The 22,287-nt window shown below is 41.3% G+C and overlaps 1 long non-coding RNA gene across 2 annotated transcripts; it reads right to left on the bottom strand.

Moving 5' to 3' along the window:
* Nucleotides 1-2,612: 2,612 nt before the first annotated feature.
* On the bottom strand, nt 2,613-21,818 carry LOC308594825. Of its 2 annotated transcripts, XR_014011642.1 has the most exons (6): nt 21,738-21,818; nt 12,496-12,622; nt 10,459-10,531; nt 8,520-8,603; nt 4,649-4,713; nt 2,613-2,754 (listed from the first exon to the last, which is right to left on the bottom strand). It is a non-coding gene; the product is annotated as an uncharacterized lncRNA (long non-coding RNA). The 2 variants fall into 2 exon arrangements; XR_014011643.1 differs by lacking the exon at nt 4,649-4,713.
* Nucleotides 21,819-22,287: the final 469 nt, after the last annotated feature.

Raw genomic sequence — 22,287 nt, 5'->3', positions numbered from 1 at the left:
GCATTTCAATGCCTACAAAACCTTTAATGGCAAGGAGAGAATCTTGTGACAAACAAGCAAATGCTATTTATTGTACAACACTCTGTCCCATTCAAGAGGAGATGAGAAGGGTGATGCCAAAGAAGATGCATAAGAATCCATTTGTGACTAATCGCACATAATATGAAGGGATGGAAATCCAGAAATAGAAAAAAGCCGCTGCCTTTGGCATGATTCTTCTATCTTCAGTTTCAGTATTGTATATGTTCAGTCTTCAGGAATATAAATTCTTTCAGTCTTAATGGTTCAATGCCTTGAGCACCCAGAAATTTCAGCAAAGGTGTTGTGAAATATAGCTTTTACCTGAACATCAACCTGGTGTTAATTTTTCAGATCAGGCATGCAGAAGCGATTTGATAATTAAGTCATTGCCACTACACTATATTTAAACTGCTACTTATAATTTGATTTTCTATGGCTGGATTAATTGCCATCCACACATCAATGATACTTCTTTCTTCTTCTTTCTCTGTGTCTGTTTCAGCCTTGCCATTGTCTCTTTAAAAGTATTCACACACACACACACACACACACACACACACCGGTTTTTATTTTCATGACGTACAAGTAGTGCATTTGCAAGGAAGGAAGCAAATATACCTTGATGACATGGGGGCTGAAGCATTGTTTGCTTTATTTAACCCTTTGAATGAAGGAGTATAATAAGGCACTCAAAGATGTTTTGCTTTACTACAGTTTTACTGCAGGGTCTCCCCTTTACTACAAATTTACTGCAGGGTTGTTATTAATATTTTAAATACAGATGGGCATCATTACAGATATAATTATCTCAGCAAGGCTAATTCAACTGAATTTTATCTTACTCCCCACCCATCTTTCAGTAGCATCTGACATATTAGATCATTTACGGCAACTGCTGTTATATTATCATACCTGACATCTGGATTTGGCTATTGCGGGGTTGGGGATCATTTCTATTGATCCAAGTCATATCTTCTGAAATGCTTATTTTGCATGGTAATCTTACCAGGAAGGGAAATCAGATTATTCTTTAATGGCATTTTGTATTAGACCTGCTTCTTTTTACTATCAGCATTTAACATCTCCAAGAACAATTGCATTTCCCTCCACAGCTGGCATATGTATGACATTAAGGTAGCCTCCGTGACTAGGAGTACATTGTATCAGCTTCAGCTAACATGTGGCCATTATTGACTCAGGATAGCCATTTCTGTCTCAGGACAGAGATCTATGCATTTGTGACTTCAGGACTGGGTTGTTGCAATGCACTTAGTGTAAGGCTTCCCTTATGCTTCATCTGGAAACTGCAATTTCTGCAATGCTGCTGCATGATTGCTGACAGCAGTAAAAACTCTGTTAGCATATTAAATTCCTGTTTAGAAGTGTCTGCTGATTTGTTACTAGAGAAATTCAAGGTGTTATTATTAGTATATAAAGCCAGTGGCGTAGTGTGGGTTGTCAGCACCCGGGGCAAGGCAAGTAATTTGCGCCCCCTAACCCATGGATTTGTGCCCCCTAACCTGTGGATTTGCACCCCCTAACCCTAACCCCCAGATGTTGCGCCCGGTGCGGCCGGGCCCCCCTGCACCCCCCACGCTACGCCACTGTATAAAGCCCTCAATAGCTGGGACCAGTTTACTTGTAGGATTGCCTGCGCCATGCATAGCTGCTTGACTTTTTTTGATATTTAATTATTTTATTTATATACCGCCCTGTACCCGGAGGTCTCAGGGTGGTTCACAGAAAAGATCACAATATATAAAATAAAAATAAAAACAGTAACCCAATAACACCCCCCCCCAAAGAGCCACATTTTAAAAGGGTATAGAATGTCAGGTCCACCAAAGGCCTGTTTAAAAAGGAATGTTTTTGCCTGGCACCTAAAGGTGCATAATGAAGGCACCAGGCAAACTTCCTTGGGGAGAGCATTCCACAGATGGGGAGCCACTGCAGAGAAGGCCTGTTCTCACGTTGCCACCCTCTGGACCTCTCGAGAAGGCGGCACACTGGTAGGTTCACGTGGAGAGAGGCAGTCCTTGAGGTATTGCGGTCCTGAGCCATTTAAGGCTTTACAGGTCAAAACCAGCACTTTGAATTGGGCCCAAAAACTAATTGGTAGCCGGTGCAGTCGAACCAGGATTGGTGTAATATGCTCAAACTGTCTTGCTCAAGTGAGCAACCTGGTTGCTGAATTCTGCACTAGCTGAAGTTTATGAACAGTCTTCAGATACGTGGAAATGGCATTTTTCAGTGCCACATAATGTGCATTCTGCGCTTGTGAGAAATCAGTCCTTCAGTGTGGCAGCATTTGCTCTCTGAAACTACTTCTCCATTGATATTAGGCAGGTGCCTTCACTGTACTCTTTTTGTGGTGCGGTTTCTCTTCTGCTGCAGTTCTACTCCCAACAAAGTTATGTTATTCACCTTCCTGTCTGCTGTGGTGTAATTTTACGTAATTAATCACATAGTTGTTATCTCACACCATTCATTTCAATGGAAGGTTGTTTATTTCAGTGCAAAGGAAATGCAAATGGGAAAAGGGCATCAATTATGCTTCATTTGCAGACTGAAAACAGCAACAGCAGTGAATATACATCATATTCTCTGGATTAATTTATGTTATGGACATGGGGCAAACAAGCAAACATTGAAAATTTCCGTTCCTCTCTCTCTTTGCTTTCTCTAACAATGCTAGTTGAATTCAGCCTGCCTCTGAAGACACCCTAAAATGCCCTGTAAATAAAGCATAAAAAAGATGTAGCTTTTACTGGGGAATATTCCTGCCCCCCTTGGCTTGAGAAATTGAAGCATAGATTTCAGCCCAGCACTAGCTTGCAAAGTTTGCAAAAGATGATTTCAGGTGCATTGTTCTATCTAGTTGCCTAGCAGTAGTGGACAGATTCACACATGCAGACACCAACGTGCTAAACACAATTCTATGTTGGCTGCCCCATTCATTGCGACATTCTGTTTATGTTGCATTTGGGTTTCTCCCATTGTCTTAGGAGCTACCCCATTTTATTATCACAACAATCCTGAGAGGAACATTAGATTGAGACATCCTGACTTGCTCAACGCCACCAGTGAATTTCATGGCTTAAGAATTAGCCTTAAATTCCCACATCAAAACCCAACTTTAGCCACTATATGACACTGAACCTCTTGATAGAAATCAATTGCTTCTTATTGCTCTAGCAATTCCAGTATTATAAGTTAGAGATGCTTGGGGAATTCAATTTCTGTGAATTTTTGTGTGAACTGGCCTGATCTGCACTTCATAGACCAGAACTTAATTTTCCTTTGAATTTCACACTTTTACAATATTTGCAATGCAGTTCTCAGATCAAAAATGCATTAAAACATGATGTCTGCTCTACTAATAGTCCATGGTCCAGGAAGTTGGCAAGGATTCTATTAGTAACAGTGCACCCATTCATAAAATCAAAGAAGTATAGATTTGGAAGGGCCATAAAGGTCATCTAGTCCAAGTTCCTGAAATGCAGAAATATTTTCTGCAATGGGAGGCTCAAACCCATGACCCTGAGATTAAGAGTCTCATGCTCAACCAAATGAGCTATCTGTTGTCCAATTTATTTCTGCATTGCAGGGTTTTTGGATTCAGTGAACCTCAGGGACCCTTCTAACTCTACAATCCTATGATTCTATGCATTTTTGATAAAATATGTTTAGCAATGTGTATATATATTTGAAACATACATTTTTTTCCAAAAAATATTTTATTGTCAAATATGCTTTTAAAAATAAATTTACAAATCACATTCGCCCAGAACTATTCCAAATTGCATATTTAATGAGGAAATGGGATGGAATGGATTTATGAATGAACACATGTGTCAGGGGTTCAGGAGCAGAGGCACAGGAAAGGGAGGAAACAGAGAGCGAGGGGGAGGAATCCGAAGGAAATATGAGCGATGACAGCGGCCCGAGATCTCCGAGTCTTTCCAGTGAATCGGAAGATTCACAGAAAGGGGCGCCAGTGGTCAGAGCAAGGGGGGCGCCTAGGGGGACACCCCAGGAAGAAGGGACCAGAAGAGACTCAGAGAGCAGCAGTTGGAAATCGGGACCAGCTTCCCCACCAGAGCACAGTAGGGGGGAGGGGTCCCAGGTATCGGGAGCTGGCGGCTCGCCGCAAGCGGGAAGGCAGGAGTTAGGATTGGCCACACCTCCATCGGGGAGCGAGGAAACGGTCAAGAGGAAGGTTGAAGGCTGCGCGCGTGCGCCAAGTTCAAATGCACAGGAAGGCGGCACAGTAAGCAGTCCGGATAGGGAGCCAGGTCCTAAAGCCCGCCGCAAAGAGGGAGCAGAGTCCGGGGGGTCGGCGTCAGAAGAGTCCAGGAAGGAAGAGACCACGGGGGGTAGAGGGACCCAGAGGAGGAAGGAAAGACGGAAGAGGTGGAGTAAGGCTAGGGTATTAAGTTGGTGTACAGGAGGCGGAGACTCAGACGGAGCTTCGCCGGTCTAGCTTCTAAGACGTAGAGCTGCACGCTGTGGCTTAAAATGAAAACTGTAACTCAATAAACACTTTTGTACAGTACAACCGGCTAGCGTGGTCCTCTGTGAGCTGGGACCTGGAAGCAGCTCTGACAACATGTATATTAGCACAAACCTGAAATAGATCCATCCATTCCTACTACCGCCTACCACCACGTGCTCTCATTTGCAGCAGTGTTCCTTGGACATAAGAGTAGAAATTATGTTAGCCATATTTTATCAAAAGATAGGCAAAGTTACTTGAGCAAGCCTACACATAAATACAGGGAACTTTTTATGTTTTAAGACTTATTGCACAATTGTCTGGTCAGCATCTGTGCAGCAGCTCATTTGAGGAAGGGTCAGGGATACATAGAAGCTTCTGATGATGTCATAGGCAATGGAGTCACATGGATTACATAATTTCATCTCTAGTTGTGGGTGCAGAAAAGGTGCTTAAACCATGTGTCCTCGGGACTCTTAAAATGTCAAGGAAGATGAATGAAAATTAAATACATTCCATTACAGTGCCATAGAATATGTTATATATACCACCTGAAATGAAGGGCCATATATTACTTTTACCACACACATAGCTCTGTCTTTGAATTATGTTGCTTTCTTACTGAGTGTACAAAAAAACGATAGATTAAAGAATTAATAGATGGAGTCACCTACCATTATGAAAGTAATATTTAATCATCACAAAATTCTACGGGTCTAGGATTCTGTCCCACCCTATCCACCACCCCATAGACTAAGAAAAAAGAACATTAAGTAAAGGTGAGACCTTGATGAAAGAGCTAAGCGTTATATTTTACTCACTAGAGTTTTATATAGCTCAGTGCCTACATCAGTGAAAAATCTTCTCATTCAGAGGCAGTTATCAACATCTTAAAAGGACAGTGTGTGGTTGGACCCGTTCAAGCTGCTCATATCCACATACTTTTGTTTGTTTGTTGTCTAGAATGGTCATACATGGCACTCAGATATTTATTTGAGAAGTTGGGTATTTGAACATTGCTTACCCAGGATTGTGTGTTCATACATTGTACAGGGACAGTAGTTAATCTGTACACTACTAGACTGTTGGTTGTGTTTGCACACAATTACAAGGGTCTATGCCTTTATTTATTTTTAAAGGACTATATGACCATATGACTTCAGTGACATTGCTTACTAAGTAATGTTGGATAACATATAAAAAAGTTTTTGTTTTGTTTTTTTTAAATTAGGAAATGAATTAACTCAAATAAGGTATTTACTTGATAACAGGTTTGCTATGTGAGCACAAAGGTGGTGTCCCCCCCCATTGTTGTTTTGTTGATTTGCAATTCTCACTGAGCACATCCCTCCCTGTCACAGAGGGTACCCCCAACCCTCAACAACACATTTGGTAGGGTAGTGAGAAAGGTGGCAAAAAGGGAGAGGTAAGAAAGACCATTTGTGTTAGTGGAATTCTGTACATGGAAATTAGTACCCAAGCTGTAGTGTTTCCTCACCACCAATTACTGAAAATGTAAGATATTGTCAGTGTTTTGCTTTAGAAGGAGAATTGACAAAGAGGGCTGTCAGAGATTAACTTGGAAACTGGGTCCCTCTTTCCAAAGGTTCTTGTGTACATAATATTTTGGGGAGCCCTCCTCCACTTTGTTAGCATTGTGAATAACTGCTTATATTGCTGGTGGCCTTGGGACCTGTTTTCCTATACCACCTCAGTAAGCATCTGAATACAGGACATTGCATGAATACAAAAATTACCATGTAAAATAACCATGTAAAACTACATCATCAATACATGTATTAGTACCCAGTCATAGTTCCTATCCTCTGTTTCATATCAAAATATTTGTATTGGGATATACTTTCAAACCAAGCTGAAAATACAAGATTTTGCACGTAAGCTAATTGTCTCATTCTTTATTTCATTTGGGTTTTTAACTGTACACTGAGAAACCAGAGTATAGGCTTGTTCTTACATTGATGCCTTAGAGCAGATGACATGAATATGAAAATTCCATTTTCATATCTGAGCAACACAGTATTATATAAGACAAGCAAAGCAAACAGACGGCAAATTGAATCCCAGTAACATGTGAAATACAAAAAACTCAGTAAAGGAAAAGGAGACACATTACAGGCAATTACATGCAAATTGCCATTCTTTTGGCAGACTCTTCCAAATACTATCTCATGGCAACTCTGTAAATTACATTGATAGGCCAGTAATTGTAAATTATTATGCTTTGTTATTACTGTTACTTTATTTTTCAATTTCCTTTTTTGTGTGCATTGGGTTATATCTTCCTCCCCCACCCAGATTTCAATTTCTCTGCCCTTTTTCAGACACCTCAGGCTGACAGTTATTCACACATAGAGACAGGGAAATGCCACTGGGCTGGTGCTCCCCATATTATTGGCTGTCTGCTTTTATCCCAAAACACTATTGTTGTGAGGAAAATGTGGTTCCGATATAGGAACCTTTGTAAATTATCTGACTAGGCACAATCAGTGAAGAGCTACAGATTTTGCCACAAGGGACAAAAGTCTGTTCCCTGCCCAGAATATTGGAGCCCAATCTGAAGAAAGCTTATACCAATAACAAACTTAGTTGGTCTCTAAGGTGCTACTGGAAGGATTTTTTTTATTTTGTTTTGACTACGGCAGACCAACATGGCTACCTACCTGTAACCCCAACAACATTGCCACCCCTATCCCAATGCTATGTAACTACAGAAATAGTGGCTATATAAATTCTATTCTAATAACAAAATTAAGAAGATTAATAAATCAAGAATGAAACCAAATTTAATAGTGCTACAACAGCAGCTGTACATAAGTCTCTCTTTTTTTAAAAAAAAAAAACCCTCTATGAAAACTGACCTACTTTATAGGATTGTTGTGATGATACAATAGGAAGGGGGAGAACAAAATACACCCCTGTCAGCTGCTTGAACATGCATGAATGAATGCTATAATGTGGGCACCAGTCCATCCACCAAAGACCTGTGATATCCAGAAACTGGGCCAGAGGCATCCCAGTCTACTTTGGAAGACTGGATGCAAAACCATCTGCCATTGCTGAGCATGCCCCATTCTTCTATTAAAACTTATATTTAATGAACGAGAAACAGGCACACTGTTTATGTTTATTCATAACAAGTTAGATCTTACTTTTGAAGATAAAGAAACAAGTTTGATTATATATAGTACCAGCTATGCATTTTGGCACTGATAGGAATTTTAGCAATCAAGAGGAGATAAAAAGGCTTCAGAGAATTTAATCACGTACTTCAAAGTAGACTTAAGAACATATATTTCAGAAACTGAGATAAAATATGAATGTTTAATTTACCATCTTTCTTTCTTATCACAAGTGTTTCTGATTCCAATGCTAATAACCTAGTTGATTTTGACAGCTAACAGTGCTCGTCTAAAAAAAATAAAAATAACAAACTGAACGAACTTTTGTTGCACGAAGAAACTGCTAATTAGCTCTTAGTTTCCAGAATGATTGCATGGAGGCTTAACTTTACTCATGCAAAGGTCAACATGCCTGCTTAAGTATTCACAGAATGGAGGGAAGGAATGAATGAAGACTATGCAACCACACAGTCCTTGCTTAATGTAATGTATCCTGAAAGTCATATGGAATAAGCAGATTCTTTCTTTAAGAAATTTCTTTAGCTGCTTCTTGTATTTTCCTCTCTTCTCCTCTCACAAAATCCCTTGTGATAAGAAAGTGATGGTATGAGAGTGCAGATGCTGAAATGTTCTGGAAACATGTCTTTTTTTGTGGCTGTTTTCCAGAGTCTCGCAACAGTACATTGTTAGTAGGATGACTTGGCTCTTAGGCTGTTGCACAACTCACATAAGGGAAAGAAGTGGTTTTTAGCAACTCTTCTTCTGTCTACACTACAGTCCCCCTGCTCCTGTGGAGGATGCTCAGAGCCCCACCAACATCTGTCTCTCACCAGCGGGTTCCACCTTCCTACTTTCTTACTTACAATGAGTCCAGAGGGTGGCTCTGACTGTCAGTTTCTTCCTTCTTCATCTTAGTGTTGTTCTTGTAGACCTCATCAGGGAATTGGCTAGGAACAAAACTAGAATTAGTAGGCTCAGCTTCACATTGGCTCTGGCTCCACCTATTGTCTTCCTGTCTTCCAGCTGTAAGGGACACCAGCTGATCATATCCCACTATATTCCCAACACACAATAACATATTTTAGGAGTTCACAGGGAGATACAGAGGTAAGTGTGAGATGGGAAGGCCCCATGTCACAAATTCTGTTTTGCATGTGGAGGAAACGTTAGGTTGCACCCCAGTTTTGCTGGAGTCCTCCTCATTACAAGAGCAACCACATTTTTGTTTGCTATTTTGCCTAATATGGCATTTTGTAAGCATTTTGAAAGCAATTTCCACCACTGGATTGTTACATGATATTTATGCTGATATGTTTGCACTGCTGTAACCCATCCACAGACCTTATAGTGAAGGGCAGTGAGAAATCCTATGAACAGATCAATAAATAAATGATGCATTTTAATGTACCCTTTACATATCTATCTATCATCTATCTATCTATCTATCTATCATCTATCTATCTATCATCTATCTATCTATCTATCATCATCATCTATATCTATCTATCTATCTGTCTATCTATCTACCATCTATCTATATCTTTGTACACTTTTGTTGGTTGGAGAATTGCACTGAGAAATTCAGAGATATGTACATTATGAGGGATAGTTGTATTTCATTTCACTTATTGTTTCAGGAAGTGCATACGCATGCTAGCATGTGAATAGAACCAAATTTCTCCCCCATCCCCGGCTGACACACTAAGTAACACCCAACTTCAGTTCGCAAATGATTACTTTTCATTTTGTCTGACTTTCCAGCATCTGACAATTGCCTCAAGAAAAGGAAGCCGCAAACACTAAGAGATGGAACGAATGTTAAATGCTGTTGATTTAAAAAGAAAGGAAAATCAAACCAGAAGTAAAGAGTCACTTCCGATGGGAAATGAAAATAGAAATGCAAATCAAACCTAAATACTTAACATATCTGATAAACAACTTTATAAAAATAGAAATTAAAAAAAAATTGGCAAAGACCTTGGGAGTGTTCTTATCTTGGCTCATCTAAGCTTACTCATGTCTGCATATTACAATTCAGCTATGAACACTGATCAACAAAGTCACTTTCCATCTGGTCTGTTAGGTCTTTTTGTTCATACTGAAGCTGTTCTCCATTACCCATGCACAGCTGGAACCAAATCAAGGGTATATCTTAAAATAATTCGTAGGCACAGCAGTAGATTTCTAGGCAATATATTGAGGAGATTTAACTTGGAAGCCACAGCCCAAGCAACTGAAGATAAAGATATCAGCAATGTATTTATACCATTTGAAATCAAAACCAATACCTGGGCTTGGGAGCCTGCAATCCTACAGCTGTTATTTGTCTCTGGCTCCCATCAGCCCTAACCAGCAAGGGCAGCACCTAGAGGGTCCTGGCTATTGTATATACCGTTTAAAGTTCCAATCTAGTTCCAATCTAGAACAATAGCAGAGCCAGCAAAATGGTGTTCAGTATTGTGTGCAGCAAGGATGCTGCTAGGGGTAATGTCATGCAAGTTACTGCTGGACAAACATAGGATGTAAGTTGACATTGAAATGCTTGTCATTCTTGCTAGTTGTACAAAGTTACAGAAATCAGTGTAGCCAGAGAGGGTGTCTTAGGGGTGCCAGGCCAGCATAGGAGAGGCAGCAATAGCCTATACCCCATCCTAAAGACATTTTGACAATTACAGAATGACCTACATAAACTGACACTTAAGGGTCTAACACAGAGAAGCTGCTAGGTTAATACTAAAACCTGATTGGCATGTGCAGCCCTGTTTCCCTTGTCTCTCAGAGACATACACTGCTGGCACTAACCCATTGTGAAACATTTACACAGAATCAACATCCATCTCCTGCTGCCTCTGTCTACTAACATGAAGATTCATTTCTGAGAGGAAGCAACATGGAGAAGAGTTATTCACTATTGTACAGTAAATAGAAGAGAGTTATAACTTATTTCTCAAATAAATATTTTTTTCATTTCCTTCAGGGTGGATCCATTCTACAGAAATCTTTGTAGCAGGATAAGTGGGGTCATCTTTAAGGATGGTCCTGGTTGTGGCAGACCCCCAGGCTGGATCCTCCTCCCCTGGCGTGAGCAGAGTAATGCCATCATGCCAGGGTGGCACCACAATCACCCCGGCTTCTTGGACAATCGCTTTTGTGTGGGGTGATCATGGAGGGATAAAAAAGTGGTAGCGTGATGCGTGTCAGGCACCTGCTTTGCGCTGCCAAACACCCACCTACCCGCCCCTTATTTTAGATGTCCTCTGGCCTTGCTTTGGACTTTGGTTGGTCATCTGTCTTGGGACGGGGGCCAGGTAGGAATTTTTCCTTTTGGCAGATTGGCACTGGCCACTTGGTTTTCGCCTACCTCTTAGCAATCGTCACAACTTTGTAAGGTTTGGCGGTTAGGCATTGGCTCATTGATTTATGGGGGAGGGGAGGTTGACCATCGCCTGCCCCTCCACTGACCAAGGGTATTCTGTTTAAGGAATCCAGGGCCTGGATCCTGTCCAAAGTCCACTTGAGGGGCTAGGGCCATGCCAGGCCTCTTGGGACACCGAGAGCTACAGGCGGGTTTCCCCGATGTGGCTTATTCTTTGGGTGGTTTACCCTTACTGACTTCCTGCAAAGGGGGCAGGAGTCTGATATAGTCCTTTGCCAATGCCTAAGCCAATACCGTTCACATTTCTGCAATCAATAAAGTTGTGGCCTAAAATTTTGCCCAATAACCTTAAACCAAAATTCTATGTCAGTGTGAATTTTATTCTAACAAGGGGCTGGTCTGGGGCCTTGCCATGCAATCTGGTGTAAGGGTATCAAAACGGATTTCTCAAAATTGGGAAATCCAAACTTGGATTTCCTAAACCTGGGTCTCCAGCTCTTTTTGGGCTACAACTCCCATCATCCCTCGCTAGCAGGACCAGTGGTCAGGGATGGTGTGGACTGTAGTTCAAAAACAGGTGAAGACCCAAGTTTAGGAAACCCTGGGTATATCACCATATACATGCAGATCCCCCAGAAAATGTTATAAAATCATTAACTCACAGCTTTCTGGTGATACAGCAATTTCATTACCTCCATATCAAATTGAACTTTTCCCAGGAAATTTACATAAAGCAGGAGTAGACCACATAAAGATGTGGTTCCATCCAAATGGTATGGACTACAACTCCCATCAGAACCAGCCAGCATGGTCAGGAATGATGGGAGATCTGACTGGTACCACATTGTCTACCCCTGACATGCGGCATTTATACTCTCTTTTCCCATCATTGATTAATCCTATTTTCTATCATCTGATGCCCATACATTGGATTGGAGACTACTACTGTTACACAGAAACACATAAATGCACACTTGATGCGTCCATAAACATCTTACGGTGTCCTAGCACACAACATGGTGCTTGTCCTTGCACTGGCAAAGCTCACGCCTGAATTCTATGACCTCCTCACTGTAAACAAGTCCATTCAACCCAAGTAGCATCCTTAAATTTAATTAGCTTGCTTTGTAACATTTCTTCCTGATCATTAAACACCATAAAGAAAACAGGATCAAGTATAGATCCCTGCAGCAATATCTGTCAAACTAGAGAATTATCAATGTTTATGGTGCTGCATTGCTGCTTTCCCATTTTTACCGAACAAAAATGAGGAAATGGCCAGTTTATATTTAAGTGATGTTATACCAGAATTTAGTGTCACAAAGGACAATAGAGGCTGTCTGTCACTACTGGGAGCAGCTAGAAGGAAGATGCATTGGATCATAGATAAGGAGAAAGTGGAAATAGAACAGTATTTTTCCATTCAATCCCAGGCATGGATAAATAGACAGAGAGAGACTTACTGAGCCTCTGATGGGCCACACTTGTAGATGGATGGTGGTCTTTCATTTAGCTTGGTGGGTCATAAGGTTGTTCAAGCTTGCTTTCAATGGAGCAGTGCAGGAATCAATATTATGCATCTGCTGATGGCTGTAATTCACAAAAAAATATGCCATAATGAATGTCTTAGTTTTTAAGATGCTGCAAGACTTGTTTATTTTTTATTGCTGCAACAAAAAAACAATACTATGGATTGTGTAGGAGGGGGGTCCATGGTGGAGCTACTGACAATATTTATGCCCTAATAGTTTTCTGCAAGCATGGTGGGAAAGTGGGGTGGCTTTTTTCCTTTATTATCTTCCATCAAATTAAAAAACACACGTCCCATTGACACCAATAGAAGAGGAATTAACTACGTCAATTCCAGGGCGGGCATAGTTTTCAGCCCTTTTGAGGGTAATGTTGGGAAAAACAAGGGGGCTTGGGATTTCTTGGGTCCAAGATCTTCCCCCACATGCCCCTTTTTGGACCCTGCCACAGGTGGAATTTCATCAAGCATTTTGGGGGCTCCTCTGTAGTGTAGGTACCATCCTGCAAATGGAGCTCCACTTTGTTGGCAGAGCAATACTTACAATGATTCCTAAGGCACCTTAGCTGGACTCCCTGCAAAGAAAGACTTTCTGTTCAACAAAGCTGCATATGCTTCTGGAAACTGTTGTCATAGGAAATGTTCTTCACAATCCATAAATACCAAGAACTAGCCCTGGTGTTTGTTGGTAGCAAACACTGGAGGTCCTTTCAAGTGAAGTCAATGTGCTTGCAGAATGACTTCTGTTCTTGCAACAGAACTTCCATTCCTTCTCTTCTTGCCCCAGCCTCCATCTAGCGTTGAGGACACCCGCCTCCCAGGATCTGAGTGTATGTGCCTGTACACAGGCATGCAAGGAAAGGAAAAGAAAGAGAAGTTCCATTGTTTAAGTGGACAAGCATTGGACACAACCCTAAATTGCCAGCTGCTGATGCCAAAAGATGACTGGTTATGTCAAATGAGTCTACCAGTCTATGCCTTATGTATTATTAGTCCATAAGTTGCTTCATTTATATGTATGTATATGTATGTATATGTGTGACAATGTGTTCATTTATATGTATGTATATGTGTATGTATATGTATGACAATGACTCACAGAATTGGAGAGTTGGAAGAGGATGGTAGAGCATGACGCTGATAACGCCAAGGTTGCAGATTTGAACCCCATATGGGACAGCTGCATATGCCTGCATTGCAGGGGGTTGGATTAAATAGGCACCTTGGATATAACCAGTGTGCCACAGATTTTGTTTCCTGTTTATGTAATACATTTGCTCTAATTATTTTATTTTTGTTAGCATCCACATTTATGCTATATTATGTTTCTTTATCTTTTTCTTGGGGGGGGGGGAGAAACCCCAGTGAAAATATATTTACAATTCCTTTCTAATATATATATATATATATATATATATATATATATATATATATATATGCAGGTTTTGGTGTCTTCGGGTGTCTTCCCGTGTAAGAGTTGGGGTGTCTAGGCGACGTTTCGACGAGGTCTCACTCGTCATCTTCAGGCTGGTGCTTTCGGCTTCTTGTTACTGGAACAGAGCAGGATCTCAGTGTTTGAGTTCCTATAAATACTGTTGAGGGGGTGTGGTGTATATCCTCCAACGTTCTGGGCAGAGAGGAAGTTCCCAGGTTCGTGTGCCTTTTCTTCTTTTGTTCATTAATTACTTGAGGGATATCTTGAGTGATTTCTTGAGTGATATTCTGAGTTACAGAATCTCTCAAATGTGTTAATCGCCAACGGATACCAGCAAAACAGGGTTACGAAGCTAATCCAAAAAGAAACACCCCCCAAAAACCAAGACACAGAAGAAAACAATGGCATGGCCCTCCTTCCTTATATCAAGGGCACCACAGATAAAATTAGCAAAATCCTCCATAAACACAATATCAAAACAGCCTTTTGCACCAACCAAAAAATAGCCAATATCCTCAGAAACCCCAAAGATAAAATCCAGTTAGAAAACCAAGGGGTCTATGAAATACCTTGCAAAGTCTGCCCAGCCACATACATTGGACAAACAAACAGACGAATAAATGCACGTATCGCAGAACACAAGAATGCCGTCAAAAAAGAAGAAAAAACTTCCTCTCTTTACCAACACATGAAAGAAACAGGACACGAAATTAATTTTGCAGATTCCAAATTGCTCTTTAACATGGAACATCACCACAAGAGAATAATCATGGAAGCCATCGAAATAGAGAAACACCCTCACAACATGAACAAGCGTGACGATACGTCCCGCCTGCCAGACATCTGGAAAATAGCCCTCCCCACAAAAACCGACACCAGAACCAGAGGCACACAGAACGCCATCTCCAATCAACCACACCAGACCCAAACCCAGACCCTCTCCACAGATAAATTACAGACACCATCCAGTAGCCAAACCATAGTGGCACCTCCGGATGCTGCACCCCCCTGCAATCCCTACACAGATCTGGCTGGCACAGGGCACAAAACCACAGCTCGCCCCTATACACGAAGCCAAGCCAGAGCACAACTAAATGCAGTACAGCCATCTTCTCAGAAAAACTCTTCACAAGCTCAAGAGGTCAAGACACGAAAGCTTTAGCAACTAATCCACACCTAATGACCCTCCTAAGTGGTACTCAGAATATCACTCAAGAAATCACTCAAGATATCCCTCAAGTAATTAATGAACAAAAGAAGAAAAGGCACACGAACCTGGGAACTTCCTCTCTGCCCAGAACGTTGGAGGATATACACCACACCCCTCAACAGTATTTATAGGAACTCAAACACTGAGATCCTGCTCTGTTCCAGTAACAAGAAGCCGAAAGCACCAGCCTGAAGATGACGAGTGAGACCTCGTCGAAACGTCGCCTAGACACCCCAACTCTTACACGGGAAGACACCCGAAGACACCAAAACCTGCATTCCTGTACCCGTGAAAATCTACGAAAGCAAATATCTCACCTCTACGGGGAGGAAACCTTCCAGCTGACAAGAACCTACGAGAAACTAGAAATCCGAAGAGCCACCATCTTATGTGATCTCTTGTTCCTACGCAACTGCCGAGACAACAACTTAATTCCCACATGCTTCCAACTTAAATTCCACTCTAAAACCCCAGCTACCGAAAGGATCCTGAAACGAACTGAACTATCCCTAATCAGAAACGAACTACATAAGAAAAGATACCTACTAAACCAAACCAACAAAGATCTGCTCACTCTTCACCTCAAACTCTGTAACAAAATCCACCCTGCACTCTGGGACAAATGCAAACAACTAGCCGTTTGGAGAGCTGAAACTGAGTCCTCACATAAGACAGACACACACACCAACAAACTCCACAAACTAGAGAAACGCCAGAAGCCCAGCCACCCTCCACAACAACCCATGAAACAAACAGTACATAACATATCAGACAGGATCCTCACCTCAACTGAAACCAAAGTACTCTCCAAAGGTTTCAACTTTGCAGTCGCCCCGAGACGCATCCCCACGGAAAACATCATATGTGGAGTCGAAGCTAGCCTAACCAAAATCAACCCAGATGAAGCCAATAAAATCAGACTTGAAGTCACCAACATCCTCTGCTCCAGCAAACCACCCAGAAGCAATTTACACAAAGAAGAACAGAAAGCACTCACCAACCTGAGGAAAGACAACAACATAATCATTCTCCCAGCAGACAAAGGTAATGCCACGGTTGTCATGAACACATCGGACTACCAAGCAAAACTATCAAATCTACTCCAAGACCCTACCTACCAACCTATAAAAACAGATCCCACCACCTATCTGGAAAAAACCACCAAATCCAAAATAAAAGCCTCTCCTATCAGTGAAGAAATCCAGCTAAGAATCATCCCCAGAGAAAAATCATCCAGATGCCCCAAACTCTACGGTCTCCCCAAGATACACAAAGAAGGAACACCACTCAGACCAATAGTCAGCTCCATAGGCTCACCTCTACAAAATCTCGCTAAATTTCTCGCTAAGCAACTTCAGCCCTATGCAGAATCTATCGCTTCACACGTTACAAACTCCTTCCAGTTCATAGAAACAATAAAGAAGCAAAACCTACATCCCGATGACCTACTTGTGAGCTTCGATGTTGTATCTCTCTTCACACAAGTGCCCATTAATGAAGCCTTGACAGCCATTCAAAACAAATACAATCCCCCCGAATACATCCTGGATCTGACCAACCACTGCCTAACCAACACGTACTTCATCCACAATGGACAAAGATACAAACAGATAGAAGGAGCACCTATGGGATCACCCCTCTCACCGGTCATCGCAAATCTGTACATGGAACACTTTGAAACCAATGCTTTAGACAAGTCAGAACACAAACCCAAACTTTGGCTCAGATATGTTGACGACACCTTTGTAATTTGGCCACACGGGAAAGAAAAACTAGATAGCTTCCTCACACATCTCAACAGCCTACACCCCAAAATACAATTCACTATGGAAATAGAAGCCAACAACCAACTTCCCTTCCTTGACGTCCTAATCTACAAAAAACCTGATGGCTCCCTAGGACACACTATCTACCGGAAAAAAACACACACCAACCGCTACTTACATGCACAATCACACCACCACCCTGCACAAATAAACTCCGTAGCCAAGACTCTCATCTCCAGAACCAAACGCCTGGCTGACAAAGACCACTTGACAACTGAGTTACAGAATCTCTCAAATGTGTTAATCGCCAACGGATACCAGCAAAACAGGGTTACGAAGCTAATCCAAAAAGAAACACCCCCCAAAAACCAAGACACAGAAGAAAACAATGGCATGGCCCTCCTTCCTTATATCAAGGGCACCACAGATAAAATTAGCAAAATCCTCCATAAACACAATATCAAAACAGCCTTTTGCACCAACCAAAAAATAGCCAATATCCTCAGAAACCCCAAAGATAAAATCCAGTTAGAAAACCAAGGGGTCTATGAAATACCTTGCAAAGTCTGCCCAGCCACATACATTGGACAAACAAACAGACGAATAAATGCACGTATCGCAGAACACAAGAATGCCGTCAAAAAAGAAGAAAAAACTTCCTCTCTTTACCAACACATGAAAGAAACAGGACACGAAATTAATTTTGCAGATTCCAAATTGCTCTTTAACATGGAACATCACCACAAGAGAATAATCATGGAAGCCATCGAAATAGAGAAACACCCTCACAACATGAACAAGCGTGACGATACGTCCCGCCTGCCAGACATCTGGAAAATAGCCCTCCCCACAAAAACCGACACCAGAACCAGAGGCACACAGAACGCCATCTCCAATCAACCACACCAGACCCAAACCCAGACCCTCTCCACAGATAAATTACAGACACCATCCAGTAGCCAAACCATAGTGGCACCTCCGGATGCTGCACCCCCCTGCAATCCCTACACAGATCTGGCTGGCACAGGGCACAAAACCACAGCTCGCCCCTATACACGAAGCCAAGCCAGAGCACAACTAAATGCAGTACAGCCATCTTCTCAGAAAAACTCTTCACAAGCTCAAGAGGTCAAGACACGAAAGCTTTAGCAACTAATCCACACCTAATGACCCTCCTAAGTGGTACTCAGAATATCACTCAAGAAATCACTCAAGATATCCCTCAAGTAATTAATGAACAAAAGAAGAAAAGGCACACGAACCTGGGAACTTCCTCTCTGCCCAGAACGTTGGAGGATATACACCACACCCCTCAACAGTATTTATAGGAACTCAAACACTGAGATCCTGCTCTGTTCCAGTAACAAGAAGCCGAAAGCACCAGCCTGAAGATGACGAGTGAGACCTCGTCGAAACGTCGCCTAGACACCCCAACTCTTACACGGGAAGACACCCGAAGACACCAAAACCTGCATTCCTGTACCCGTGAAAATCTACGAAAGCATATATATATATATATATATATAATGCTTCCTCCTATCTAGGGCAAAAATCTTTTTAAAGCCTTACAACATACTTTTGCCCTACGGCCTGAGACCTTGTCACATTTAACTGTATTTGAGCTTTCGCAGCTATAAATGGTCTCAATGATCATAAAGCTATTCAACCTTTTTAAAATACAGCCACTGTATTTGACTTACTGACCTTGCATGGCAATGAAATCGGCAGGTATTCTGCAGCTGTATAGTAAGGATCTTGGACCAGGCTTCTAAATAATCTTTTATTAACTAGAAAGTCAACATTCCTATTTAAGTTTTGCTTTTGTGGAATTATTTTGCTATTTTTCATCCTAATATAAAAATATGAAAGCTGTAGGGCCTGAGTCTGTGCATGTTTACCCAGAAGTAAATCCTACTGAGTTCCACAGGGCTTCCTTCCAAGTAAGTGTGCACTGTGCGCAGGATTGCAGCTTTAGAGCAAACAACAACAACAACAAGAAATGTGTATAATGAAAATGACATTTAACAAGCATTACTATCATTTTCACAACCAATTAACTAAGAATTAATAATTCTAAATACATATACCTTGAAGGCTTTTCTATCACTCATTGAGATAATTAACTAAAAAAAAATGTTATATGCAGAAATTCTGTGTCTACAAAAGACACAGGCTGCATACTCACCATAAAGCACATTTAAGGCACATCCTCCCCCCCCCAAAAAAAAGGAATAATGGGAACTCTAGTTTACTACACACAAAGCAACAATTCTCTGCACCTTCAATAAACTACAGTTCTCAGGATTCTTTTTCGAGGGGATGCTTTAAATGTGTGGTGTGTCTACAGCCATAGGCCACAACACAGAGAAATTATATCCACTTAAACCCCACAGCTTTCGAGGGTACTTCAGTGTTCATAACTGTATGAGATTGTGGCTGTCTGTCAGTCAAGGAACAAAAATAGAACAGGAATATACTTACGCTACTTGACATTATTATGACCACTGCTAGTATTTGACATTCTTATAATGCCAACTGTGTGCTCAGCATTGTAGAGAACACAGAAATGACCCAGTGCTTGCTCAGAGGGAGTGCACTCCAAGTATGATAGATAGGACAATGGTGAAAGAGGAAAAAATATAATTTGATAAATAGTATAGGATGGGCCACAAAGGTTAAACTGGAAGCACACAAAACTTTAGTGTCCACTAAAAGAATTTTAAGTAAGAACAACAAAGAGGTAGATTTGTCCAATATGAAAAGGCTAAAAGATACATTTATAAATGTTCTCCAAATACAAAACATTTATAAATGTTCTCCAAAACATTTTTGCTCTGCAGTGAATGAAGGTATTTCCCTAAGCTTCATATTAGGGCTAGCCTTTAAATGCCCAACGCTTCTTGCCCAGTGCTACAAGAAGCTGATGGTTAGGGGCAAATCTTTGCAAATCACTCTTTTCAACACATTCTGTTTAGAACAAACTTTTTAATGTAAATAATTTTGTAAGTGTATTTTTAATGTAAATAATTTTGTGAGTGCACAGTTGAGGTCAACTCAAAAAAAATATTGTAGAACTCAAATAGGTTCAGAAAAGGCAATCAATAATCATCAAGGGATTGAAGCAACTCTTAAGGAACGTTTAAGTTTAGAAAAGAAATGCAGTAAGATGGGATGTATAAGAAGGTGTGTGGTGTGAAGAAAGTGGATAGAGAGAAGTTTTTATCCTTTATCTCATAACAAGTAGAAGAGAAAAGCTTGCTGGATCAGGCCAAGACTCATCAAGTCCTGAATCCTGTTCCTATGGGAAGCTTGGAAGCAGGACATGAGCACAAAAGTGCTTTCCCTTCCTGCAATTTCCAGCAACTGGTATTCGGAAGCATATTGCCTCCAGTCATGGGGAGGGAGCATAGCCACCGTGACCAGTAGCCACCGATAGCCTTAACTAACAATAACTGAAAACACAAATTCTCTCTCTTTTGAAATATTCAAGTTAGTTACCACCACTTCTTCCTGTGGGAAGGACTTCCATAGTTCAGCCAGGCATTGCCATGCCCTGTGCTACTGCTGATGCCATATTATATGATGTCAGGTGGGTGGCAGGTAAAAACGTCGCTCAGCTGAAAGGGCTTTGCAGACACTGCTGATCATCCTGTGCAAAGCACTGAGGAAGGCAGCACTTTGAATGGGGCTTCTGTAAACCCAACAACCAGTTGATTGTTGGGTCATGGGAAGCCCCTTCAAAGAGCTGTGGTGTGCAGTGTTTTGCAAGACCCCTGCAGGCATCAGGTCACCTTATACCACTGTGGTGTGCTGCTGGTCCCATTAAGGATGGGGGAGATAATGAATTTGCCTGCTGGTCTGATTCAGTCCCCAACCCCACCAAGTTCTTCCAAGGAAAGAAAGTCACCTGAAGCTGGAAGTGATTCCTGAAAGGAACAGAAAAGGGCCTAGGAATACTGGAAACTGCTAAAGGTCTCTGTGCTCCACAGGTTTCCAGAATACCTGCTTATAAAGAATCATTCTTCCTATAGTGGCCCGAACCTTGTGTGACCTACAAGTTGAACACCTGTGAGGATTCACATTACCAACTACAGTGGACTTAATTTGTTTCCGGGGGTCCATTTGCACCCCAAAAATAACGTGAATAGAGGTGTGCTTCTGCACATGCGCATGGCATGATTGAGCACTTCTGCACATGTGTGTGCAGCGAAACCCAGAAGTATACACTCCTGGATTTGCCGTAGCTGTAATCCAAAGATTCCATATCCAGAAGGATACACAAGTAGAGGTATGACGGTATATAGTGCAACTCCAATATGGAATGTAAGAAATCCTGTTTCCAGCCATTCTCAAAAAAATGTTTGAATTGGCTTGTGACATGAATTTATTTTCAGATTCTTTGGACTAAAGTGCAGTCCAATGATAAATATTTAATTTCAGACTAAGAACACTAGCTTTCACCCTACCCTTTATATGCTTCCTCCGCCATCCATTTCTGTAGCCCACTAAACTTACCAGTATATAAATACCATGTATGCAAGTATCTATCTATTTTTATGTATCTAAAAGGAAAGCAGAAGGTCAGAGATGAACTTTCTCTCCTTTTTATTTTTTGCCTCTGTACAATAACTCCTCCGGAGTACGGTGCAAGTCACCATCTCACTTTGCAAGGTGACCCCTGAAACTTTATAAAACCACGTTTTGTCTTGTCTTGTTTTTAACAAACTCTCAACCATCCAAAGGATTTTCCATATGAAATTATTTACCAATCAGCCTCTGAGCCTGGCACAGGACCCTTGACATTACAGAAGGTTCAGGACAATATTCTATTGCTCAGAGTCAGTTCCTGTGGGGCCCTTGCCATTCTTTTTGACCAATTATTACGTCACACCACGGAAGCAGACTTGGACCCCAGGTTATGGGTGCCCAGTGCACGAGTTCTTCTGTATCTGAAAACTGTACTAAAATATAGATAGTGGTAGGACAGCTGCCTTCTATGGACTCTGCTTTCTAATGAACCTCTTAAAAAAATTAGTCTGATTTTCTCTAAGTTGGGTAGAATTAGTGCTGTGCTGAAAACCTGTTCTGCCTTTTATTATTCACTCAGTGAATGTGAAAAGAAATTGAATTTGAAAATTATAAAAGCTGAGAGGAGGGAAATGGTGAAATTCTCATAAGTCAGATGCATTTTTTTGGTCAATATCACTGTACATTTGAGGTGGCCAAGGGGTACTTATGTGTATCCTTTATTTCATTCTACAAATTATTTCACCTGTGGTCTGCACTCCACAACATTCCTGGGTGCCCACACATCAA

This window comes from Podarcis bocagei (assembly GCF_964188305.1).
Source record: "Podarcis bocagei genome assembly, chromosome: 9".
Taxonomy (NCBI): Eukaryota; Metazoa; Chordata; class Lepidosauria; order Squamata; family Lacertidae; genus Podarcis; species Podarcis bocagei.
This window is presented reverse-complemented; position numbering and strand designations above follow the sequence as displayed.